Source organism: Platichthys flesus, chromosome 10, assembly GCF_949316205.1.
Source record: "Platichthys flesus chromosome 10, fPlaFle2.1, whole genome shotgun sequence".
Taxonomy (NCBI): Eukaryota; Metazoa; Chordata; class Actinopteri; order Pleuronectiformes; family Pleuronectidae; genus Platichthys; species Platichthys flesus.
Window position 1 is genome coordinate 24,428,791 of NC_084954.1, and position 13,686 is coordinate 24,442,476.

General features: G+C 45.8%; 8 non-coding genes across 8 annotated transcripts; all 8 read right to left on the minus strand.

The window, feature by feature from the left end:
- Nucleotides 1–289: 289 nt before the first annotated feature.
- On the minus strand, nucleotides 290–481 carry LOC133962756 (U2 spliceosomal RNA). The gene has a single exon (XR_009922329.1). It is a non-coding gene; the product is annotated as a U2 spliceosomal RNA (small nuclear RNA).
- A 177-nt stretch (nucleotides 482–658) lies between these two features.
- Nucleotides 659–771, minus strand: LOC133963709 (U5 spliceosomal RNA). Its single transcript, XR_009923196.1, has one exon. It is a non-coding gene; the product is annotated as a U5 spliceosomal RNA (small nuclear RNA).
- A 513-nt stretch (nucleotides 772–1,284) lies between these two features.
- On the minus strand, nucleotides 1,285–1,476 carry LOC133964213 (U2 spliceosomal RNA). Its single transcript, XR_009923679.1, has one exon. It is a non-coding gene; the product is annotated as a U2 spliceosomal RNA (small nuclear RNA).
- A 177-nt stretch (nucleotides 1,477–1,653) lies between these two features.
- LOC133963710 (U5 spliceosomal RNA) lies at nucleotides 1,654–1,766 on the minus strand. The gene has a single exon (XR_009923197.1). It is a non-coding gene; the product is annotated as a U5 spliceosomal RNA (small nuclear RNA).
- Nucleotides 1,767–2,279: 513 nt separating this feature from the next.
- Nucleotides 2,280–2,472, minus strand: LOC133963066 (U2 spliceosomal RNA). Its single transcript, XR_009922604.1, has one exon. It is a non-coding gene; the product is annotated as a U2 spliceosomal RNA (small nuclear RNA).
- Nucleotides 2,473–7,638: 5,166 nt separating this feature from the next.
- On the minus strand, nucleotides 7,639–7,751 carry LOC133963428 (U5 spliceosomal RNA). Its single transcript, XR_009922930.1, has one exon. It is a non-coding gene; the product is annotated as a U5 spliceosomal RNA (small nuclear RNA).
- A 505-nt stretch (nucleotides 7,752–8,256) lies between these two features.
- On the minus strand, nucleotides 8,257–8,448 carry LOC133964214 (U2 spliceosomal RNA). Its single transcript, XR_009923680.1, has one exon. It is a non-coding gene; the product is annotated as a U2 spliceosomal RNA (small nuclear RNA).
- A 177-nt stretch (nucleotides 8,449–8,625) lies between these two features.
- LOC133963430 (U5 spliceosomal RNA) lies at nucleotides 8,626–8,738 on the minus strand. Its single transcript, XR_009922932.1, has one exon. It is a non-coding gene; the product is annotated as a U5 spliceosomal RNA (small nuclear RNA).
- Nucleotides 8,739–13,686: the final 4,948 nt, after the last annotated feature.

A 13,686-nucleotide genomic window follows, 5' to 3' on the forward strand; every position in this document is an offset into this window, starting at 1 on the left:
TTACATTGGGTCCAAAAGCGGACTCTGCTTTCTCACCAAGTCTCCCAGGAGATGTTGAGTGAAAACACGTTTCAGTTTTTGACAAATGCTTCTGATTCTATTTGGAATCCAGTTGATGCTCATTGTGACCCTGTGGAGATACATGCATAATCGCTTCACAAGGCAGTGAGTCATCAGAGCAGTTTTGCACACTTGTCAAACTCTGCCAGGCCATTCCCTCAGTTTCATTGACCCAGTGTAGAATTCACCTTGAAACCTCCACAATTGTTTGCTTTTCTACAAGGTAAGAACAGAGTGCACTGTTCCCAGCGGCACTGCAATGCTAGGTCGATGCGTGGAGAGAAGGGAGCAAGCTCCAAATTTCTGCTCCTCTTGCCAAAAATCTGCTTAATATGTAGTCCTCATATAGAGGACATATCAGATATTAAACTGATAAGAACAGATACTACACTTGATCTTAGCCAAAAGGCCGAGAAGCGATAATCCACAAGTGTTGGATGTCCACGCTAACCTCTTGGCACAAATCTCCCTTGCTGTGGTACCCCGTTTGTAGGTGTGCATTACAATGGCTGCTCATCACCTCCGCCCAAGCTCTCCTTTGTGGACACCTGATTGCTGACCTAGACAGCTCTTTGACTTTTCACAATTTCATAAGGCTCAGCCAAACAGCAAAGCCTGCCAAAAATAGATTCAACTCATGTTTGTTCCTCTCCACGGAAGTCTTTAGTAAAAGGCGAAAGACTTGTGCGTTATGAAGAGAAACCAGAGTCAGCATGGCCCTCTGCTCGAGAGCAGCGGTGGAGCCTCTCGGTCTCAGTCACCACCTTCGCGGTGGGCCTCTCTTTGCTTTCCGCATGTCAGATTCTAGTATACAACATTCCCACCATGCCCCCATCTGCCAACAAAAATTATACAAGGCTTTATTTGCTCCTGCCCTGACTAGTGATTGGCTTTTAAGCCTTTTTAAGCAATACATCCCTGAACCACTTACATTGGGTCCAAAAGCGGACTCTGCTTTCTCACCAAGTCTCCCAGGAGATGTTGAGTGAAAACACGTTTCAGTTTTTGACAAATGCTTCTGATTCTATTTGGAATCCAGTTGATGCTCATTGTGACCCCGTGCAGAGTCATGCATAATCGCTTCACAAGGCAGTGAGTCATCAGAGCAGTTTTGCACACTTGTCAAACTCTGCCAGGCCATTCCCTCAGTTTCATTGACCCAGTGTAGAATTCACCTTGAAACCTCCACAATTGTTTAAGTGTTTGCTTTTCTACAAGGTAAGAACAGAGTGCACCGTTCCCAGCGGCACTGCAATGCTAGGTCGATGCGTGGAGAGAAGGGAGCAAGCTCCAAATTTCTGCTCCTCTTGCCAAAAATCTGCTTAATATGTAGTCCTCATATAGAGGACATATCAGATATTAAACTGATAAGAACAGATACTACACTTGATCTTAGCCAAAAGGCCGAGAAGCGATAATCCACAAGTGTTGGATGTCCACGCTAACCTCTTGGCACAAATCTCCCTTGCTGTGGTACCCCGTTTGTAGGTGTGCATTACAATGGCTGCTCATTACCTCCGCCCAAGCTCTCCTTTGTGGACACCTGATTGCTGACCTAGACAGCTCTTTGACTTTTCACAATTTCATAAGGCTCAGCCAAACAGCAAAGCCTGCCAAAAATAGATTCAACTCATGTTTGTTCCTCTCCACGGAAGTCTTTAGTAAAAGGCGAAAGACTTGTGCGTTATGAAGAGAAACCAGAGTCAGCATGGCCCTCTGCTCGAGAGCAGCGGTGGAGCCTCTCGGTCACAGTCACCACCTTCGCGGTGGGCCTCTCTTTGCTTTCCGCATGTCAGATTCTAGTATACAACATTCCCATCACGCCCCCATCTGCCAACACAAATTATACAAGGCTTTATTTGCTCCTGCCCTGACTAGTGATTGGCTTTTAAGCCTTTTTAAGCAATACATCCCTGAACCACTTACATTGGGTCCAAAAGCGGACTCTGCTTTCTCACCAAGTCTCCCAGGAGATGTTGAGTGAAAACACGTTTCAGTTTTTGACAAATGCTTCTGATTCTATTTGGAATCCAGTTGATGCTCATTGTGACCCCGTGGAGATTCATGCATAATCGCTTCACAAGGCAGTGAGTCATCAGAGCAGTTTTGCACACTTGTCAAACTCTGCAAGGCCATTCCCTCAGTTTCATTGACCCAGTGTAGAATTCACCTTGAAACCTCCACAATTGTTTGAGTGCTTGCTTTTCTACAAGGTAAGAACAGAGTGCACCGTTCCCAGCGGCACTGCAATGCTAGGTCGATGCGTGGAGAGAAGGGAGCAAGCTCCAAATTTCTGCTCCTCGTGCCAAAAATCTGCTTAATATGTAGTCCTCATATAGAGAACATATCAGATATTAAACTGATAAGAACAGATTTTTTTTTTTTTTTGTTTTTTTTTTTTTTGGAATTTTTTTTTATTTAATTCACTCATGAGCAGTACAATACTTTACATTACAAAGATCATCATCTCTCCACATCTTAAGACCTCCAGAATTCTATCGGACTAAAAGAAAATAAGAGGAGGTACAATAAAAGACTCTTTCATGAGTTCAGTCTACAGATTGTCAAAAATAATTTTCCATCGATCTTTAATTGAGTCGATGCCCCATTTGCTCGCCTCCAATTTAAGTTTTCGCCGCATAATGTCTTCAATACTGTGTGTAGTGTTTTCTATCGACCACTTTTCCGTCTCATTTATTATACTACCTCTTACCTCCCATAACTTAGCCTTCGCAATTGATGTAAGTTCTAAGGCTTTGCACACACCTTTGTCCCCCTCTAAACTAAAATCCATGAACAGAACTTTTTCCCAATTCACCTCTTTTAGAAACCCGAATCTTTGGCCCAATTTCTTCCACAATTGTTTTGCAAAAGGACATTCAAATAATGCATGTTCCACGGTTTCTACCCCATTGCATCCACGTCTTGGGCATATCCTATTTAATGTTAAATCATGATTAAATAGAGTATTCCTCACAGGTAATTTCCTATGAAGCACCAACCAATTAAAATCTCTTAATCTGTTTTCTAGACTCTTGCATTGGGTTCTTCTCCACACGTCACTATGAACATGCAAACCATCTTTAGGGTCAAACTTAGCAATCAACGTTTCATACAGCTTTTTGTGATTAACTACTGAATCTCTTTTCCAACACTCCTTGTATTTCTTTGCCCAACTTATCATTTTTTTATAATGATCTGGCATGACCTCTGCTTTCGGAAAACTGTTTTCCCATTTCGCCACAAGAGGTCTCAGATGGATAGAGAGCCAGAATTTAATCAATGGTTGGCATTTGTGTTCAGGTGGGTTTAACATTATTCTACATGTATTTGAAAAAAACAAAACTTTGAACTTCAAACCTAAATTTGGCATGTCCCTACCACCTCTTTCGACCGGCTGATACATTGTAGCTCTTTTAATGTATTCATACCCTCCCCATATGAACTGAAACAGAGATTTTTGAAGTTTTAAACAAACTAAAGCCGGCATGGGGAAAATATAAGCCACATGAAGTAATGTCGGCAATAAATCAGATTTAATAACCAAAATCTTACCACTAATGGACAGCCTTCTTAATTTCCACATATTTAGTTTTTTCAGCACTTTTCCCAATTTTGTCTCCCAATTAGTTTCTCCATCATTGTTATTTCCAAAGGATATTCCCAGTAAAGTCATTGGCCCCGCACACAGAGAGAACCCTAAAGGGTTATCAACTCTGTCCTTCCACTTTCCAAAGTATTTGATTTGGGATTTTCCTGTATTGACTCGAGAACCAGAAGCAACTGAGAATGTGTCGATGACCTGCATAGCTTCGCGCAGACAGAAATCATCTCTTAAATACAGTACAGTGTCATCTGCATACTGGGATATGGTCAAGGATTCACCACCAGGCAGCTGTATACCCTTGATGTTAACATTTTTCCTGATTGCACATGCCAGCGTTTCAATGAATAGCACATACAAGGGGGCTGATGCTGGACATCCCTGTCTGACCCCTCTGGTTTGTTTAAAGAATTCACCAAGGTTGCCATTAACATTAACACTGCTTCCGACTTCTGTGTATAAAATCCTCAACCAACTCCTGAATCTAGCACCGAAGCCAAATTTCTTTAGTGTCCTAAACAAAAAATTGTGATCAACTCTGTCAAAGGCTTTTTCCTGGTCAAGACTGAGGACAATTAGTGGTATATTTCTGTCCTGAGAATAAGATAGTATATCTCTATGCATTTGTAAATTCCAGTTTAGTTGCCTGCCAGGTACTGCACATGTCTGATCTGAGCCGATGATTAAGGGTAGAGCTGACACCAAACGGTTTGTCAAAACCTTACTAAAAATCTTATAATCTGTACAAAGCATTGTTAGAGGCCTGTAGTTTGATATTTTGTTGACATCACCTTTTTTAAACAGCAGGGATATCACCCCTTTTCTCATGGATTCCCCCATAATCCCAGATGTACATATATAAGTGAACAACTCTAACAGCCATGACCCAATGTCTTCCCAAAATATTATATAAAATTCTTTTGTGATCCCATCTATTCCTGGCACCTTGCCCTTTTTCAAAGACATGGTTGCCCTCAGGATTTCTTCTAAAGTAAAATCTTTATCTAGCTCTGTTCTCAGATCTTCAGGTATGAATCTGTCTATATTGTCTAACAATGTTGCACCTTTCATGTAGTCAACCTTTTCTGCTTTAAAAAACGTAGAAAAATGATTAGAGATAACTTGAGCAATCCCATCAGGATCGTTAATCTCCTCACCTGTTTCATTTAAAACGGAAACTATGCTCCTCCTCTTTGCCTGTGCTTTGGACTGTCTAAAGAAGTAGGGAGAACACTTTTCGTCACTCTCCCACTTCTCTCTAAGACACCGGAATTTATAGGCCTCTGCTCTGTTGTGAAAAAATAACCTCTGTTTATCTTGCAAATGTTTCAGCAAGTCCTTATCAATTCGTCCACCTGCATTTCTCTGTTCCATTAATTTATTTATGGCTTTTTGCAGTCGGTAGTATAATTTAAATTCCTCTTTCCTTGATTCTTTTGAGTAATTCTGTGTGTAGTATCTAATACACAGCTTTGTGCTTTCCCACCATTCACAGACATTTTCATAAAATACTCTCATATGAAAGCAATCTTTTAGAAAACACTTTAATGCTACCCTAAACTGCTGGAGCTCTAGAATATTGTTGTTTAATTTCCAATACCCTTTACCATTTTTGATCATCATTGAGGTTAGTTTTACTGAGAGCATGTTGTGATCTGTGTAAAAAACTGGTGATACTTTCACCCCTGTCACCTGAAATTCTACCGGACAAAATATATAGTCTATCCTACTCTTCGCCCCTCTACTATTTGACCATGTGAAGCCAAGATCGTCTGGGTTAGCTTTTTTATATGAATCCACCAAATTATACTTTGTAACAATATTTATTAAACTGGCCTCGGCCTTGCTGCCCTCACTTTGGGAATTGAAGTCTCCTCCAATTACCACATGGCGGTTGGTCATGAAAGCAGTGTCAAGACTAAGAAAAAGCTCCCTTCTCTCCTTTGGAGAAGAGTGGGCATATATGTTAATAACTCTTAACCCCTTTCCCTTCCAGTCAATATCTGTTACCAAAACCCTCCCCTGTACCACTGAAAAACTGCCAACCACTTGGACTTCATTATTCCCACATAGTGTTCCCACCCCAGATGAATGGACCCCCCCAATGCTCCACCTAGATTCACCTTTGGTCCACTCTTTTGAGAATAGGTTCACGTCGTCTTCATTTTTCAAGTGGACCTCTTGCAAAAGGCATAAAGAAAAGTTGATTGAACATAAATGAGAAAAGACCACTTCCCTTTTGGCCTTGTTCCTCAAACCTCTAACATTTATGGAAACTATATGTAATGAGGACATTCTGGTAAATGAGGAATGAGACAAAAAACAAAACAAACAAACAAACCATCAAAGACGAGACACTGTGTTTTCTCTAATTTTCAACTTCACAGTCAAATTCAATGCCTTCCCTATGTGTCTTTTCCTCGGGCACCGCGTGCCCTGAGTTGGGGGTATTACCCTCTGGAAGCAATGAGCATTGCTCTGAAACCAAATCCCTGTCAGAGTTGTTCGGAGCCAGGGACTCCACCAGGACACACCCGGACGGGGGCATGCTGCCGTCAGAGTCTGTCACCTCAGTCTGCACTGGAATTTGTCCATGTTCTCCACCCTCCAGCCCATCCACCCTGGCAGCAGCCTTCACATCCTGATCGCTGTTCACCTGCAGCCCCTCCATCTCCCCTTCCTCCTGCGACTCCTCCACAACCTCAGAAAGAACACTGAACACGCTATCCACTCCCAGGGGCACAGCGCTTGTCTCGATCCTCCTTTTTTTCCCCTTGCCTCCCCTGCTTTCCACTGTGGTCCACTCAGGAACAGGTTGGCTCTCCTCTGAGGTTGTAGTCTCCTCCCCCTTCTTCTTCTCTGGGGGAGGTGCTCGTTCAGGTGGATCAACCACATTTGCCTCAATCTCATTGTCCACAAACATTTGATCAATTACCTCGTTAATTGCTCTCAGGGAGGAGGCATCAGGATCTTCGCACATTGGTCGCCTTACAATGCTTGCATAGGAGGAGCGGACCTCAGGGCAGTGCTTAAATAAATGTCCTTCAGACCCACAAAGATTGCATTTTCTGGAACGGTCACAAGTCCCCATTTTGTGTCCTAGACCCTTGCAATTTCTGCACCTCACCTGCGTGCAGGATTCTGCCGTGTGACCAAAGTCTGTGCATTTTCTGCAGTAAATAGGCTGGCCCGAGTAGTACAGATATCCTCTATTTGTGCCTATGGTGAAGGAGGCAGGGGGGTGGTGGTAGCCATCGTGACCATCTGGGTCATCCTTCAGCCGCACACGACATTGTCTTTTTCCAGTCCAAACGTCAAGAGAGTCCCTGATTTCCCTCATGCTCGAAATCACTGTCACATGCTTAGAAAGGAAGTATCTAGTTGCTTCTTCAGTTACCCAGGGATTATAGTTATGAATTGTGATAACACGCTCACCAGTTCGGCAAAGGCTTTGAATCTGGTACTCCCTCAGTGGTCCATCAGCCAAACGATCAGCCAACCTTTTCGTTTCCTCCATCTTGGTGAGATTATAGAACGTAACATCAAAAAAACGGTCGGTGGCATTTCTCTGCAAGCAGAGGAGGTCATCTATCTTGAGGGACAAGGCTCCAAAAAGAATATTAACTCCAAATTCTCTCCTATCCAAAAAAACTTCAGTACTCTTCCAAATGAATCTCAAAGTATTTTTCAGCACGGGAAGTCCCTGCTGTGAAACTGTTGCTGACGTCATTATGACAATCCACGTCCGCAAACCCTTCTCACCTGGCTAGATCTTAGCCAAAAGGCCGAGAAGCGATAATCCACAAGTGTTGGATGTCCAAGCTAACCTCTTGGCACAAATCTCCCTTGCTGTGGTACCCCGTTTGTAGGTGTGCATAACAATGGCTGCTCATCACCTCCGCCCAAGCTCTCCTTTGTGGACACTTGATTGCTGACCTAGACAGCTCTTTGACTTTTCACAATTTCATAAGGCTCAGCCATACAGCAAAGCCTGCCAAAAATAGATTCAACTCATGTTTGTTCCTCTCCACGGAAGTCTTTAGTAAAAGGCGAAAGACTTGTGCGTTATGAAGAGAAACCAGAGTCAGCATGGCCCTCTGCTCGAGAGCAGCGGTGGAGCCTCTCGGTCACAGTCACCACCTTCGCGGTGGGCCTCTCTTTGCTTTCCGCATGTCAGATTCTAGTATACAACATTCCCACCACGCCCCCATCTGCCAACACAAATTATACAAGGCTTTATTTGCTCCTGCCCTGACTAGTGATTGGCTTTTAAGCCTTTTTAAGCAATACATCCCTGAACCACTTACATTGGGTCCAAAAGCGGACTCTGCTTTCTCACCAAGTCTCCCAGGAGATGTTGAGTGAAAACACGTTTCAGTTTTTGACAAATGCTTCTGATTCTATTTGGAATCCAGTTGATGCTCATTGTGACCCTGTGGAGATTCATGCATAATCGCTTCACAAGGCAGTGAGTCATCAGAGCAGTCTTGCACACTTGTCAAACTCTGCCAGGCCATTCCCTCAGTTTCATTGACCCAGTGTAGAATTCACCTTGAAACCTCCACAATTGTTTGCTTTTCTACAAGGTAAGAACAGAGTGCACCGTTCCCAGCGGCACTGCAATGCTAGGTCGATGCGTGGAGAGAAGGGAGCAAGCTCCAAATTTCTGCTCCTCTTGCCAAAAATCTGCTTAATATGTAGTCCTCATATAGAGGACATATCAGATATTAAACTGATAAGAACAGATACTACACTTGATCTTAGCCAAAAGGCCGAGAAGCGATAATCCACAATTGTTGGATGTCCAAGCTAACCTCTTGGCACAAATCTCCCTTGCTGTGGTACCCCGTTTGTAGGTGTGCATAACAATGGCTGCTCATCACCTCCGCCCAAGCTCTCCTTTGTGGACACCTGATTGCTGACCTAGACAGCTCTTTGACTTTTCACAATTTCATAAGGCTCAGCCATACAGCAAAGCCTGCCAAAAATAGATTCAACTCATGTTTGTTCCTCTCCACGGAAGTCTTTAGTAAAAGGCGAAAGACTTGTGCGTTATGAAGAGAAACCAGAGTCAGCATGGCCCTCTGCTCGAGAGCAGCGGTGGAGCCTCTCGGTCACAGTCACCACCTTCGCGGTGGGCCTCTCTTTGCTTTGCGCATGTCAGATTCTAGTATACAACATTCCCACCACGCCCCCATCTGCCAACACAAATTATACAAGGCTTTATTTGCTCCTGCCCTGACTAGTGATTGGCTTTTAAGCCTTTTTAAGCGATTGTTACGTGTGGCCAGGAGGTGGGGCTCTGTGTGAGAATGTGTGTGTGTTTGTGCCTCTCTCCACCTTTCTCTCTCTCTCCACGCAGCCAGTCCTCAGGTGAGACTCATCACCTCGTCAGCTGGAGCTGACTTAAGGAGGCTGTGAATTTCTTTCTCGCTCTCTATTCTTCCATGCAGGTGAACGGGTGAGGAGACCGAGGCTCCGGTTTCCCCCATGCCGGAAGTCCTTTTGAGCTTTTGTTATGTTGGTAGTTGGTTCGGGGGTTCCCGGTAGTCCTGTTTTCGGATAACCTTTTTCTTTCATTTAGGTAGTGGGTTATTTAGGCAGACTTAGTTCGGGGGTGAACACTGACTTCGACGGCCGATGGCTGGCTCAGTGTTCCCCTCTCTTTTGTTTGTTTCGGCCGGGAACCTCCAACCCTTTTGGTTTGTTGCCTTTCTAAATATTTGTTTGTTTCAACCAATAAACATTTGTTATTATTTAGTGGCAACAGTTGTTTCTGATTCTTTATTTGATGTGTTCCGGGCCTCACGAGCCATTTCTTATAGGTCCGTAACATATTTGGGGGCTCGTCCGGGATCACATGTTGGGTCTTCAGTGTTTCTGTTGATTCCAACTGTGAGTGCCGTGTCTAGTTGATTTTGTGGTGTGACTTGGTCGTCACTGACAGAGTTTGTTGGCTTGGACTTCCTAGTGTGGTTGCCAATGTTTTTTCGGCCGGCACGTTTGTGCACCATGGTTTTCTTTTTGGTGCTGCTGTGTTTTGCCCTCTTGGGTGGTATTTTTGAGGGAGTAGGTTGGTGAGCGGTCTGTTTTTTTTTTGTTTTTTTTCCTCTCGCCCTGGTCTGATCAGTGTGGCCAGTCTCGTCATGGCGTTTAGTGCTGAGGAGTTTATTGCTCATCCGACGATGGAGCAGTTCTGTTCTTGCACTAAAGAGCAGTTAATTTCTCTGGCCAGTTTTCTTAAAGTTACGGTGACTAAGCAGATGAAGAAGCAGGCTATAAAAACTGAGCTGCTGTCTGTGTTGTATAAAGAGGGTCTTTTGAGTGAAGCGGTCATGAAGGGGGTGGAGTCACGGTCAGATGTGGATGAAGCGGCTCGTCTCAGGGGATTGGAGCTGCAGATTGAGTTGCGCCGTCTGGATCTGAGGGAGAAGGAGCTGTTGGGTGAACTGGAGGTGCGGAAGCTGGAGGAAGAGACAAAGAGGCAGGTGCATCTGAAGGAGCTGGAGTTACAGCATGCACCTCCTTCTCCTCCCCCTCCTGCCGCCAGTGGTTTTGATATAGGTAGATGCATCCGTTTCGTTCCGTCTTTTAATGATAAAGATGTTGACAAATATTTCACCCTGTTTGAACGCGTAGCTGAGACCCTGGAGTGGCCTAGGCAGTTTTGGCCGTTGCTTTTACAATGTGTGTTCACGGGAAAGGCCCAGGACGCCTACGCGTCTTTGGAGTCTGGTATGAGCCTGAATTATGATCATGTCAAAGAGGCGGTGCTGAGGGCCTACGAGTTAGTGCCCGAGGCATATCGCCAGAGGTACCGTCGTCTCAAGAAGTCGTATGAGAAGACATACGTGGAGTTTGGTCATGAGAAGGGAGTGTTATTTGATCGTTGGTGTCGCTCTATGAAGGTTTCTGATTTCGCTGGCTTGCGTGAGTTGATGTTGCTGGAAGACTTTAAGAATTGTTTGCCTGAACGAATTGTGACACACATTAATGACCGTAACGTGCTAGAAATTTCTAGGGCTGCGGTACTTGCTGATGAATACGTTTTGACTCATAGGGACAGTTATGATAAGCCACAGTCCTCCCTGGGTCGCAGCTTCTCTGCGCCCAGGCCCCCTGTGACGCAGAAGGAGAGTGGAGGGGGTAAGGAGAGTGACAGGGTTTGTTCCTTTTGCAAGAAGCGTGGCCATACAGTTAATTACTGTTTTGCTTTGAACAAAAGGGACAAGCCTCCTAAAGCTGTTAATTTGTTAAAAACTGAAAGCTCATTGAGTCAGTCTCCTAGTGCTCCCAGTTCATCTCTCTCACGCTCTCATCCTGGGCAGTCTCCGGAGCTTGATGATGTGTTTTTGCCTTTCGTCATGAAGGGGGCGGTCTCGCTGACTGCGGGAGGCCCGAAAGTCCCTGTCGTTATTCTGAGGGACAGTGCAGCCTCTCAGTCGGTCATTTTGAGTGGAGTGTTGCCTCTGTCTGAGAAATCTTCAACCGACTCGGCTGCGTTAGTCCGTGGGTTTGGGATGCAGTTTGTGGGGATTCCTTTGCACACCATTCACCTGGACTCGGAGTTGGTTACGGGGCCTGTTATTGTCGGTGTCAGTGATGAGTTTCCTGTCGGGGGGGTGTCTTTCATCCTGGGGAACGATTTAGCGGGGGGGAAGGTCCTGCTTAATCCTGAAGTAACAGCTGTTCCCCGGTCTGGGTGTTCAGATGAGTTGGTGAGAAAGTTCCCAGGGGTGTTTTCTGTCTGCGCCATTACCCGTGCCATGGCAGCAAAGCAACGTCAGCTGCAGCCTGAGTCCGGTGATGAGGAAGTAGAATTGAGTGACAGTTTTATGGCTGGGGACGGTTCGTCAGTGTTACCAGCCTTTCCCTCCCCAGGCCCGGTTCCTTTTCCTCCGCCATCTCCCCTTTCTATATTGGACAGTTCAGATGTTAAATTGTCCATGTCACGTGAACAGCTTATTATCAAACAGCAGCGTGATCCCACGCTGGTTTCTCTTTTTGCGGCTGTGGGTTTGAATGATGATGATGGGGGTGGGTCTCCCAGGTATTTCTTGAAGGACGGGGTGCTGATGCGTGCGTGGCTGCCACCACGTTTGGGTTTTCAAGAGGATTGGGGGGTTGTGAAGCAAGTTGTAGTTCCACAGCTGTTTCGACCAGAAGTTTTGAAGCTGGCCCATGATAATCCTCTGGCTGGCCATCTTGGGGTAAATAAGACATATGATAGAGTGTTGCGTTGTTTTTTTTGGCCGGGTCTTAAAGCCGATGTGCGTCAGCACTGTAGGACCTGCCATGTCTGTCAACTCTCTGGTAAGCCCAATCAAACCATTCCCCCGTTTCCACTCTATCCGATTCCTGTTGTAGGGGAGCCTTTCGAACGTGTTATCGTAGACTGTGTAGGGCCTCTTCCCCGTACAAAGGCGGGTCATCAGTTTCTCCTGACCATTATGTGCGTTAACACTCGTTTTCCTGAGGCTATTCCTCTGCGGAGGATCACCGCCCCTGCAGTCATTAAAGCGTTGACTAAGTTTTTTTCCTTGTTTGGTTTGCCACGGGTGGTGCAGACGGACCAGGGGTCGAATTTTATGTCTAAGGTTTTTGCACAGGTGGTGAAGCAGCTTGACATTTCTCATTGTCATTCCAGCGCGTACCATCCAGAGAGTCAGGGTGCGCTTGAGCGGTTTCACCAGACCCTAAAATCTATGCTGCGCACTTACTGCCTCGAGTATGGTAAGGATTGGGATGAGGGTGTCCACCTGCTTCTCTTTGCTGTGCGTGAGGTGGTACAGGAGTCGCTGGGTTTCAGTCCTGCTGAGCTTGTGTTTGCCCATACGGTGCGCGGTCCGCTTAAATTGCTACATGAAAAATGGGTTGGTAGTGCAGAACCACAGAATCTGCTGGACTATGTGTGTGATTTTCGTTCAAAACTTCATCGTGCTTGTGAGCTGGCTAAACAGAGCATGGTTGTTGCCCAGGGCAAGATGAAGCGTTGGTTCGACAAAGATGCGCAGAGCCGTAGCTTCAGCCCAGGGGACAAAGTGTTGGTGCTGTTGCCCATTCCTGGCTCATCGTTACAGGCACGTTACAGTGGGCCATATGTTGTCCGGGAGAAGGTTGGCGCTCGTGACTATGTGGTCGCGACCCCGGACCGCAGGAGGCGAAGTCGGCTTTGTCATGTCAACATGTTGAAGCCCTATCTGGAGCGAGGGTCTGTTTCACCCTCCCTTGTTGTATTGAAATCTGTTGTGGCGCTGTCCGGTGCTAAAGTGAGTGATCAGGGTGAGGCGGCTGTGGCACTGTCCGGTGCTGAAGTGATTGATCAGGGTGAGGCGGCTGTGGCGCTGTCCGGTGCCGATTTGCCGGAGTCTGAGGAGTTGGATTTTGATGGTGATGTCGTTGCCTTGTCCAGTGCTGTTGTTCATGGGCGTTTGAAGAACTCTGAACTGCTGGTTAATCTTGATGGTTGTGTTTCGCATCTGCCTCCGTCTCAGGGTGAGGATGTGGTCCGTTTGATTGGTTCACATATGTCACTGTTCTCTGATGTGCCCTCTCAGACCCAGGTGCTGCAACATGATGTTGAAGTAGGAGATTCGTTTCCGATTAAACAACATGCCTACAGAGTTAATCCAGAAAAACGTGCACGCTTGCAGAAGCAGGTGGACTACATGTTGGGCCACGGTATTGCTGAACCCAGCTGTAGTCCCTGGAGTTCTCCCTGTCTGCTGGCTATGAAATCTGATGGTTCAGACCGGTTCTGTACAGACTTTAGGAAAGTGAATGGAGTCACTAGGCCTGATTGTTATCCTCTTCCCCGAGTTGAGGATTGTGTGGATAATGTTGGCGGTGCCAAGTATGTAACCAAACTTGACCTGTTAAAGGGATATTGGCAGGTGCCACTGACTCCTCGGGCGAAAGAAATTTCTGCTTTTGTGACTCCAGACGCTTTCCTTCAGTACACTGTGATGCCGTTTGGCATGCGTAATGCGCCAGCAACTTTTCAGCGGCTGGTGAATATTGTG